Source organism: Cebus imitator, unplaced genomic scaffold, assembly GCF_001604975.1.
Source record: "Cebus imitator isolate Cc_AM_T3 unplaced genomic scaffold, Cebus_imitator-1.0 Scaffold180, whole genome shotgun sequence".
Taxonomy (NCBI): Eukaryota; Metazoa; Chordata; class Mammalia; order Primates; family Cebidae; genus Cebus; species Cebus imitator.
The window spans coordinates 1,478,171-1,488,680 of record NW_016107495.1 but is presented as its reverse complement, the minus strand read 5'-3'; the positions used below and the strand labels follow the sequence as shown (position 1 = coordinate 1,488,680).

At 45.6% G+C, this 10,510-nt stretch overlaps 1 long non-coding RNA gene across 2 annotated transcripts in view; it reads right to left on the bottom strand.

The window, feature by feature from the left end:
* Positions 1 to 43: 43 nt before the first annotated feature.
* The window catches only part of LOC119473720, a 26,210-nt gene continuing 15,743 nt past the window's right edge, over positions 44 to 10,510 (bottom strand). For both annotated transcript variants that reach the window (XR_005202943.1, XR_005202942.1), the window contains exon 3: positions 44 to 133. This is a non-coding gene — a long non-coding RNA (uncharacterized LOC119473720). The remainder of the gene's footprint in view (positions 134 to 10,510) is intronic.

Genomic DNA, 10,510 nt, shown 5'->3' with positions numbered 1-10,510 from the left:
AGGAGGACATCCGGCAGTCGCCCGTTGCCACGCCTCTCGCCTGGAACCCGCCTCCAATCGTCTGGCTGGTTCCTTGGTTCCTTACGGCTAGTGTTTTGCTCTTGCCGTGGTGGAGGTTGGAATCCTCTTCATTCTGGAAAGGGATTTACAGCTTAGGATTCGCGCCCAGACCCTGACTCCTATTTCTGGTCAAGTGCTTTCAGAGTTACGTGCTTTCCATATTTGTTTCACGAAATAATCACGACCACCTGCATTAGACCCGCAAGAACAACTGTGTGTTGTACCTTGGCTGCCCGAGCCTATCAGGCCCTCTCATATTTTCTTAAAATGTTGCTTCCCCCGACCCAACTCCCTCTCCGCCTGGTTAAAGCCTACTCTCACTACTCTCAGTCCTTTCGGGGTTAGGAACCCTACCTTTGCTTAATTATCTGTTTAACCTCTAGGAGGGCAGGACCCTTTGCATCTCAAATCTTCTGTATCCAAACCCCAAGCACACACAGTTCCTGACACAGTTCCGCAGAGAGGAACATGGCGACCACACCTGGGCAGTCTCTGTCACTGGCCAATAGGCCCACAACAGATGTTCCAAATAACAGATTGAGAGCATGCATATCACATGCCTAATACCACAAAACTACCCAGTGGCAGAGTCAGAACTTAAACCTAGATTTTAACTGACTCCAAAGACTCATGGCTTTCCCAGTAGACATTGGGACCTACCAGTTTGCAGTCATTAATTTTTCATGACTCTGTAAGGAACTGGGGCTCCTCCAACACTAAGGACCTCATCAGTAACCTCATTTCCCAACTAATAATCAGGACTTTTGAATTTTTTTTCTAATCTGTGATTTGTATCTACATATTAAGTCTTACAGGCGAAATAAGATTTAATCTCATGGCTCACCCCTGTAATCCCAACATTTGGGAGGCTGAGATCAGGAGTTTGAGACAGGCCTGGCCAATGTAGCAAAACCGCTATCTCTACTAAAACTACAAAGATTAGCTAAAGCCGGGGGGTTCTGCTCTCTATATACCATCACAAACAAGATTGGGGGGGGGGCGGAATCAGCTCTCCATACAATACAATTCAATTTTTAAAATTAAGACTGTCCTCCTTAGTACCTATAATATTCTTTTTCCTTCTAATCATTCTTGATATTCACCTTCCCATAACCTGACTCCAGCAACTGAGTACCTTCCAGGTGCCCAAATCCTTCCTTAGATGTTCAAAAGGATAAGATTTCTTATTGAGAAATTCCTCTAGAGGATTTACAAGAAAAGAACACAAGACTGGAAGCCAGGGAACACAATTTCTAGTCCTTGTTCTGTTCTTTAGAAAACCACTTTAACTTTTCAGACCTCAGTTTCATGTTTAATGTGGGTATTGGATCAGTGTTTCTCTGTGCATAAGAGTCACCTGTAGTAGTTTCAAAAACTCAGATACCAGGGGTGAGGTTCAGGCTTTGTATTTTCCCCCCAATTTTCTATAAAGAAACATTTCAAAGATACCAAAAAGTTGAATGGATAATGCAACAAAAAAATCATATACCCAATTCAGCAAATGTTATTCTGCCAGATATGTATATTGATGTTTGCATGTAGATGGTGTGTTCATGTGTGTATATGTATAATATACAGTGTGGGTTGTCCAGGTTCCTGATTTTAAAAAGTATATAGTTGAAACTTCCAGATTTATCACCTCCAGTCCCAGCTTCTCCTTTGAATCCTAGTTATTGGTGTATTTAACTGTCTAGTTGACATCAGATGTCCACAATCAGACTTTCTCTGCACCTTTCATCCCCAGGTTTCTCCCATATCAGTATGTGGTAATTCCATTTTTCTAGTTGCTCAAGTGAAAAACCTCAGAGACAACTTGCTACCTCTTTCACACCCATCAAATAAATCCTGTCACTCAAATAGCATCTCATCAGTGAGGCCACTCAATGTAAAATAGTTCTTTTCTTTGAGACAGGGTCTGGCTCTGTAGCCCAGGCTCGAGTGCAAGTGGCATGATCTCAGCTCACTGCAACCTCCGCCTCCAAAGGCTCAAGCTATCCTTCCACTTCCACCTCCCAATTAGCTGGAACTACAGGCACAGGCCACCACACCTAAGTAATTTTTGTAGAAATGGGGTTTCACCATGTTGCCCAGGCTGGTCTTAAACTCCTGAGCTCAAGCTATCTGCTTTCCTTGGCCTCCCAAAGTGCTAGGATTACAGAATTGAGCCACTGCGTCTAGCCAAACAACAGTTCTTAAACTCCACGCCCCCACCCCCAACTCTATTCTATTTATTCTTCTTTATGTTTTCCTATAGCATTTATTGCCATTTAATATTACTTGTGTACTTGCTGATTTCCCTATTGTCTTTGTATACTAGAATGTTGGGCAACATAGCAAAACCCTGTCTCTAAAAAAAAATTTCTTTAATTGAAAAAAGGAACTTCAGCTTATTCCCTCATGCTGTGTCCCTGGTTCCTAGAACAATGCCTGCTACATCTATTAAATATCTGTTGAATTAATGACTGAGATGAGAGGCACCATACAAATGTTAAGTCATTAATATTTATGTTTAAATGGCAAAAAAAAAAACTATAAGTATTGTCAATAGTTTCAGGATCCAGGAGACTGTATAAGCTTGCTTTTGAAAAGTGGCAGGTGTGTTAGCTCACTCCTGTAATCTCAGTATTTTGGGAGGCCAAGGTGGGTGGATCACCTGAGGTAGGAGTTAGAGGCCAGCCTGGCCAACATGGCAAAAACCCATCTCTACTGAAACTACAAAAATTAGCTGGGTGTGGTGGTGCATGCCTGGAGTCCCAGCTACTTGGGAGGCTGAGGCAGGAGAATTGCTTGAACCTGGGAGGTGGAGGTTGTAGTGAGCTGAGATCACAGCACTGCCCCGCTGGGCAACAGAGGGAGTCTCTCAAAAAAAAAAAAAAAAAAAAAGGAAAAGAAAAGAAAGGAGATAGCATATGAATTGTTTCTTGAAATTCTTGAAGGAATAGGCTGGAGGCAGTGACTCTCTAGCCTCATGAGTTCATGCTGCATCCACCTGTTATTTACACCTAATATAGCTGGCAGTTGGTAAGTGTTAATTAAAATGTTTATTATTATAATACAGATGTAATTCATGATTTGGGGATTTTTTTCCTCCAATTTACATAATAAGCCCTCTGCGCCTTATTAGAGGAAAGTGCATAACAATTAGAGCATCTTGGCAGCCCAAATGGAAAAATTGCAGTCCTTAGAGAAGGGGCACCCTCTTTGAGAGGTGAGGGTGTTATCGGGAGATGATCCAGCTGTTTAACCTGGATTCTCAGCCCAGAGAAGTAGACAAGAGGAAGAGAACATCTACTCTGGATCAGGGCTCTATGCACAGCATCTGTATTGGGTTGGTAGACACTGTATTCCTAGCACTTAGCGATGGGATTCAAACCCGAGGATCTATAAGCTGTACCCCTCCTCCCCTGCTGTGCTGGCAGGCCCCTGACTGCCTATCATCTAGCCCATTGTCACACCTACGTCCTGCCTGACTTGTGGTTGGGAAGTACAGCCACCGTTGTTGTCTACAGAGTCAGTGATCCTGGCTCCCTGACCTGTCCCAAGGGCCAGGGAACATGGGCAGTGGCAGGAGGAAGATGCTACAGGAGACAGCTGGGGCTTCCTGAAAAGAGCTGGTGCCTTTACAAGCTCAGAAGCAGGTGGGATGTCTTTAAAATTAGGCCCTTTGCCTCAGTGGCTTAGTATTATAGCAAAGACTACCTGAGGGAGCAAGACTGGCAAAGCTGGGGCCACCAACTGGGTTCAATCTATGTATAGTGGGTGTTCTCCAGTTGGCATTCAATGCCCTCTGTCATTTGGCTTCACCCTCCTAATTCCGTCCCATCTCTCTTCACTGAGGCCTGCGGGATGCCAATCTTTTTTTTTTTTTCTTTTTTACAAGACAGAGTCTTGCTCTGTTGCCAGGCTAGAGTGCAGTGGCGCAATCTCGGTTCACTGCAACCTCCACCTCCCGGGTTCAAGTGATTTCCCTGCCTCAGTCTCCCGAGTAGCTGGAACTACAGACAAGCACCACCATGCCCAGCTAATTTTTTTTGTATCTTTTTCATCATATTTGCCAGGATGGCCTCAATCTCCTGACCTCATGATACACCCGCCTCAGCCTCCCAAAGTGCTGGAATTACAGGCGTGAGCCACCACACCCAGCTGCTAATCTCTTTAGAGATGAAGCCTTCCCTGACCCTGCATGCCCCATCCCACCTCATATCTCCCCTCCACAGATTCCTCTCAAAGCACTCATTAGGCTTCCCTGCACTCTTTGGATCATGGGTCTGCCTCCTACTCTGGGACCTAAGTCCCTCGAGGACCAGGCCTTCTGAATCTCCCCCACTCCCGCAAGCAGGAGCACCTAACAGAAGGTTGCTATACCACTCATATTTTTGACAAATACAGACTGAACCTTCTCTACTAAGGGGCTCTGACTTGACTTATTCTGTCCCTTCAGTCCCACTTACCCCCCCAGGTCCACCTAAGACAGGCAGAGTGGAAGGAACTGAGGAAGGCACCTTAAAAAGGGCATCTAAAAAATGCACAGTGAGCATCCTCGTGGGGCTAGAGTGTGGGGTGAAGTGAGGGAGGTGAGCTAGAAAGGATGGCTAGGGCTAGGCAATGAAAGAACCATGATGTTATAGCTGGGAGTCAGGCTTAGTTCTGTAGGCAGCAGGAAGGCTCAAGAGTTAAGTAATCAGATTTCTGCAGTGGCAGCATCTGAAATCAGCCATTTTCCCAATTAGTTGGAAAAGAGGCAGTGACTTTCCCATCCCACCCAAAGGCCCCCAAAGGTCCCCTTGAGAACAATAGACACTTTTCTTCCTCCGTGTGTTAATACCTACTTATTTAGTTAACACATGTGTTTAGTGTTTCCTTAATAATTGGCAAGTTCTTCTTCCTTACGTATTGTCTTAGACCAGTCACTAAGCCTTTTTTGAAGGAGAGGAGAAGGATGTTGTACACCTCTCTGAGAATCTGCTGAGAGATATGGCCTAGCTTTTCCAGAAGAAAATGCACTTATGCCCACCCACAAACAATTTCACCTGCACTTTCCAGGGGGACTCAACATTGGCTCTACAATGGGATCACCTGGGGAATTGTGTAAACTTTTTTTTGAGACAGTCTTACTTTGTCGTCTAGGCTGGAGTGCAGTGAAGCATCTCAGCTCACTGCAACCTCCACCTCTCAGGTTCAAGCGATTCTCCTGCCTCAGCCTCCCAAGTAGCTGGGACTACAGGCACACGCCACCATGCCTGGCTAATTTTTTTTTTAATGTAATTTTAGTAGAGACAGGGTTTCACCATGTTAGCCAGGCTGGTCTCAAACTCCTGACCTCAAGTGATCTGCCTGCCTCGGCCTCCCAAAGTGCTGGAATTATAGGTACGTGTCATCACACCTGGCTCATTTTTGTATTTTTTAATAGAGGTGGGGGGGGTTGCCATGTTGGCCAGGCTAGTCTCAAACTCCTGATCTCCAGTGATCCACCCGCCTTAGTCTCCCAAAGTGCTGGGATTACAGGCATGGGCCACTGCACCTGGCCATAAACGCTTTATGCCTGTTTCTTACCCCCAGAGTTTCTGATTTAATTTATCTGGGTGCAGGCCAGGTGCAGTGGCTCACACCTCTCAACCCAGCACTTTGGGAGGCTGAGGTGGAAGGATCTCTAGAGGCCAAGTGTTCAAGCGCAGCCTGAGCAACATAGTGAGAGCCCCGCCTCTATTTTTGTTTTTAAAAAAAATCAGAATAATTTATCTGAGTGCAGTCTTAACTTCGGGTTTTCTAAACTCCCCTGGAGATTCTAATATATGCCAAGATTGAAAACTAGTGGGATTCATGGACAGGTTAAAGCCCCTGTCAAACACCATAAAGCTCCAGGTGTGCTCAACTCACTTCGCTTGGTGAGCAACATCTATCTGGGTAGGGAGGGGAAAGAAAGAAAGTGGCTAATTTGAAAGAATGAGGAAGTCTTGAAGTTGTAAGCCAAGAGAGGAGGTGTTCACGTACATTCCAGAAAGCTGTAGAACCCAGCAAAATAAGAGGTTCTGAAATAGCAGACCCAAAGCAGGAAACTTAATTACCTTCCTGAAAGATGAATGGGAAGTCCAGCAAACACCCTTCCCACCCACATACTTCACCTGCCTCAAGAAGAGCCGCAAACAGTATCAAAAGGCTGACAGCATCGGTCTTTGGGGAAAGTCAACCAATTAAACGTGTGGCTTGATTTGTTCAGTGACAGGAGTGGGAAGAATATGGCATTTGTGGGAGTCCAGCACCTGTGAGGGTGTGGACCTTTAGAGGTAATGGCCTGAAACTGTCGGCTGGAGGAGGAAAAGGTTTGGGTCTTGATCAAGGAGAGGCATTCCTGCAGTGAATGGGAGCAGGGCTGCAAGGCCGCCGAGCAGATAGGAACTGCGCATGCGCTGGAGGCCACCGCAAATTGCCAGCCACGTGACGCTGGGCAAGCCCCGCCTCAGCTTCTGATCTGGGACTTGTGGGGTAACTTCGGAGGAGCCCGCAATTTCAGATGATGATTGTCAGATCATTCCTAAGCCTTTTTCCTTTGCGATGTCACAGGAACCTGGGAGGATTTTAGTCCTCCTGAAACTCTGATAGGCTGGGGCCGGAGGATCACTTGAGGTCAAGAGTTAAAGACCAGCCTGGCCAACATGGTAAAATCCTGTTTCTACTAAAAATACAAAAATTAGCTGGGCGTGGTGCCACAAGCCCGTAGTCCCAGCTACTCGGGAGGCTGAGGCAGGAGAATCGCTTGAACCAGGGAGCCCGAGGCTGCAGTGAGCCAAGATTGCACCACTGCTCTCTCCAGTCTCGGCGACAGAGCCAGCTTCCATCCCAAAAATAAAGTGTAACCCTCTCAGCATCCCTAGCAGCACGCAATATTATTTGGGAGCTTGTTAGGAATGCCAAATTTCAGGTCCCACCCCAGACCTACTGAATGAGAATCTGCCTTTTTTTTTTTTTTTTTTTTCATGCAGGGTCTCACTCTGTCACCCAAGCTGGAGTGGGGTGGTGCAATCTTGGTTCACTGCAGCCTTGAACGCCTGAGCTCAAGCGATCCTCCTGCCTCAGCGTCCTGAGTGCCTGGAACCACAGCCATTTGCCACCATGCCCAGCTAATTTTTGTATTTTTTGTAGAGATGGGCTCTTGCTATATTGCCCAGGCTGGTCTCCAAATCCTGGGGGCTCAAGCAGTCCTCCCACCTTGGCCTCCCAAAGTGCTGGAATTACAGGCATGAGTCACTGTTCCCAGCCAGAATCTGCATTTTAACGAGATTCCCAGATGATTTGTATGCACATTAAAGTTTGAGAAACATGGTTCTGGGAGAAGTGACTTACGATTGGAGAATCAAGATTGAAACTTGAGAATGAGAGAACAAGATTCAGTTCCTTAAAATAGAGTAGAATTTAAAGAAGAACACACTTTTTTTTTTTTTGAGACAGTCTCACTCTGTAGCCAGGCTGGAGTGCAGTGGTGCAATCTTAGCTCACTGCAACCTCCACCTTCCAGGTTCAAGTGATTCCCCTGCCTCAGCCTCCCGAGTAGCTGGGACTACAGGTGCGCACCACCACGCCCAGCAAAATTTTTGTATTTTAGTAGTTTCACCATGTTGGCCAGGATGATCTCGATCTCCTGACCTCGTAATCCGCATGCCTCAGTACAGGTGTGAGCCACCACGCCTGGCCAGGCAGACATCTTTTTCTCTTTTAGTTAGTGCTCTATTTGTGGGCTTAGTACAGTGTCTGACATATAATAGATGCTCAACAAATATTTGTCAAATGAATGAACAAGGTAAGAGTTCAGTTTCTGGGGTCAGAGCATGAAGCCAGCCTGAGGCTGGTCACTACCATGACTTGATGCTAACTACTAGGGCAAAGGTCTTTCTAGCTCCCTGTCCAAGACAAGATGGGTCCTGATGCTGGCACAGAACAGAACTCACGGTCATGTGAGGCAGCAGGATGTTAAGTTGTCTCATGTGTGACTATTAAAAGTCTGCATAGAAATGTAGCCAAGAAGATACACTTGCCTCTCAGAAAGGTCTTCTAAGGACCAGAGGCTGAGCCAACCAGTGGGGAGGTGGGCAGCCAGAGAAGCCCCAGGCCCAGAAGTAACTCATCTGGTCTATAGGAGTCATCCCATGAGCTGCCTCAAACAAGGTTGATAACATGTAGAATTTAATTCACCCAGCATCAGTTCCAGTACTCCACTCTTCCCTCTGTTCAAAATAGGTATCAGTAAGCCGTATCCCAGGGTCAAAGGCAACCAGTGTGTGTCTCGTGGGTTCAGTCCAAATTCCACGTGATATAAGCAGGTTGGGCAAATGTTAGATACTACAAAGAACAAACAGTGTTTGTGATTAACTAGACTTAGAGGAATGGATCAATCGCTCATATTTGAAGTGGTTATTATTCCTAAGCCTCAGGGGTCCCAGTCTAGGAAAGAAAAGTTTTGTTTGTTTTTCCTATATGTAGTATTAGCCAGACTTTCTGAGTGGCCCTGAAAGAAGGTGTTAAAATTTCAGCCAAAATAGACCCATTTTCATTATTCCCTAGGAACAAATTGGGCTGAAGATTTCCCACATCCTTCACATTGTCAGGCCTTTTTTCCTAATAATTATTTTAAATGCCCTGTGAATGTGACAGAGTGCTTCTTAAGGCAGTGTTGTTTTTCTCATCAGGCAATTTCATTTGCTTGATTCCCACAGTGAACTGAGTGAATAGTAATTGTGCATTCCCAAGGATTAATCTACTTCTGCCTTGGGCTGGATTCCCATGTTTAAGGAAAAATGACCACATTCAGAGCCACACCAGCCATGGCAAAGTTCCCATTATTTCAGAGGAGCAATAATTTTCCATTACTCTTTCCTCTGCACTGATCCTGGTCCTCAACCTCATTTCTTTTTTCTTTTCTTTTCTTTTTTTTTCTTTTTGAGAGGGAGTCTGTCACCCAGGCTGGAGTGCAGTGGTGCGATCTCAGCTCACTGCAACTTCCACCTCCCGGGTTCAAGCGATTCTCCTGCCTCAGCTTCCTGAGTAGCTAGAACTTCAAGCATGTACTACCATGCCCGGCTAATTTTTTATATTTTTAGTAGAGATGGGTTTCACCATGTTGGCCAGGCTGGTCTCAAACTCCTGACCTCAAGCGATCTGCCCTCCTCGGCCTCCCAAAGTGCTGGGATTACAGGTGTGAGTCACCACACCTGGCCCCTCAACCTCATTTCTAACTGTCCCAGAGAGCCTGTCCCAAAGAGGGATGATCCTGCAAGTGTCTCTGCAACTTCTCCAGGGGCTTCGAAAGATGGTTCCTGCCTAGTGTGTAGTTCCCCCAAGAATCTGACATTGCCCTTATTGGCTGTTGGATAGATGATTTAAACTACTTGTACTCAATGTTCCTGCTATAGATAGTATGAATGTTCTCCAGCACCTCTGTTGGCTTGTGGAAAGGAACGGTTAATTAACTTTCTCTGTTGCTTTGGAATGGCACTCAATGGCAATAACAGTCATGCATGTTCTTAGTCTTTTAAGGCCATTTTCAAATGGATCTATGTCTCTTTTTGTTGACCTAGAGAGACAGTGAGTTGTCATGTTCACAAGAATGACCTAACTTGAGCTTCTGTGGTTTGGGATCCTGCCTGCCTGTATTTCACCCTGTTTTGCCTCTGAGGCAGGAGCCAGATCTCATAGCCAGGAGATTGTGGTTAGTTTCCTGGCCTCTGATCCAAGGTGGGGACACACCTGCAACCCTGAGGGAGGGAGAGCCTGTGGAGGGTCCATGAGGCCAGGGCTGAGTCACTCAGCAGGAGACATGTCAAAAGGCATTAGAACATCAGTTTGGCATTTAAGGAGCAAGAACCCACACAAAAATTCTTCTGTATATTAACAATCTAGTCCATTTTCAAACTAAATCCAAGAAAGAAATTAAAGTTTGGGGTCCCCTGACACTAGGACTAGTTCATGTGAAATCAGCCACAGAAGAAACCTCAGCTTCACCCACATGTCCAGTGGAGGTGAAGGCCCCCATCTGATAAGACTGCATTCCACAGGCCTCTGGCTCTTGCTTTCTACACTTCACAGTCCTGTTCTAAAACCATGAGAATTCAGAAAACCCCACTGTAAGTCATCATCCTAGGAGTTTCTACCCAAATCCCTTTCCTCTATCAGAAAATTATTTGAAATGTAAGTTGAATAAGCCTGAGCCTTCTTCCTCCCCTATGAAGGTTCATCTTTTGTGATGTCCTTTTCATCAGAAACACACGTTGAACTCCAAATGCTCTAAAAATAATATAAGTCTTTACAAAGTGTCTTGAAGAGGTAGCCTGTTTTCTTACACAAAGTCCACTCAGCAACTGCACCCAGGCCATTCTCCATCCAGAAAGTAGCTTCATGCCCTTTCTTATGTAAATTAATTTGGTCTGTTAAATTTCTCTCATCCTTTCATCCTAGCATT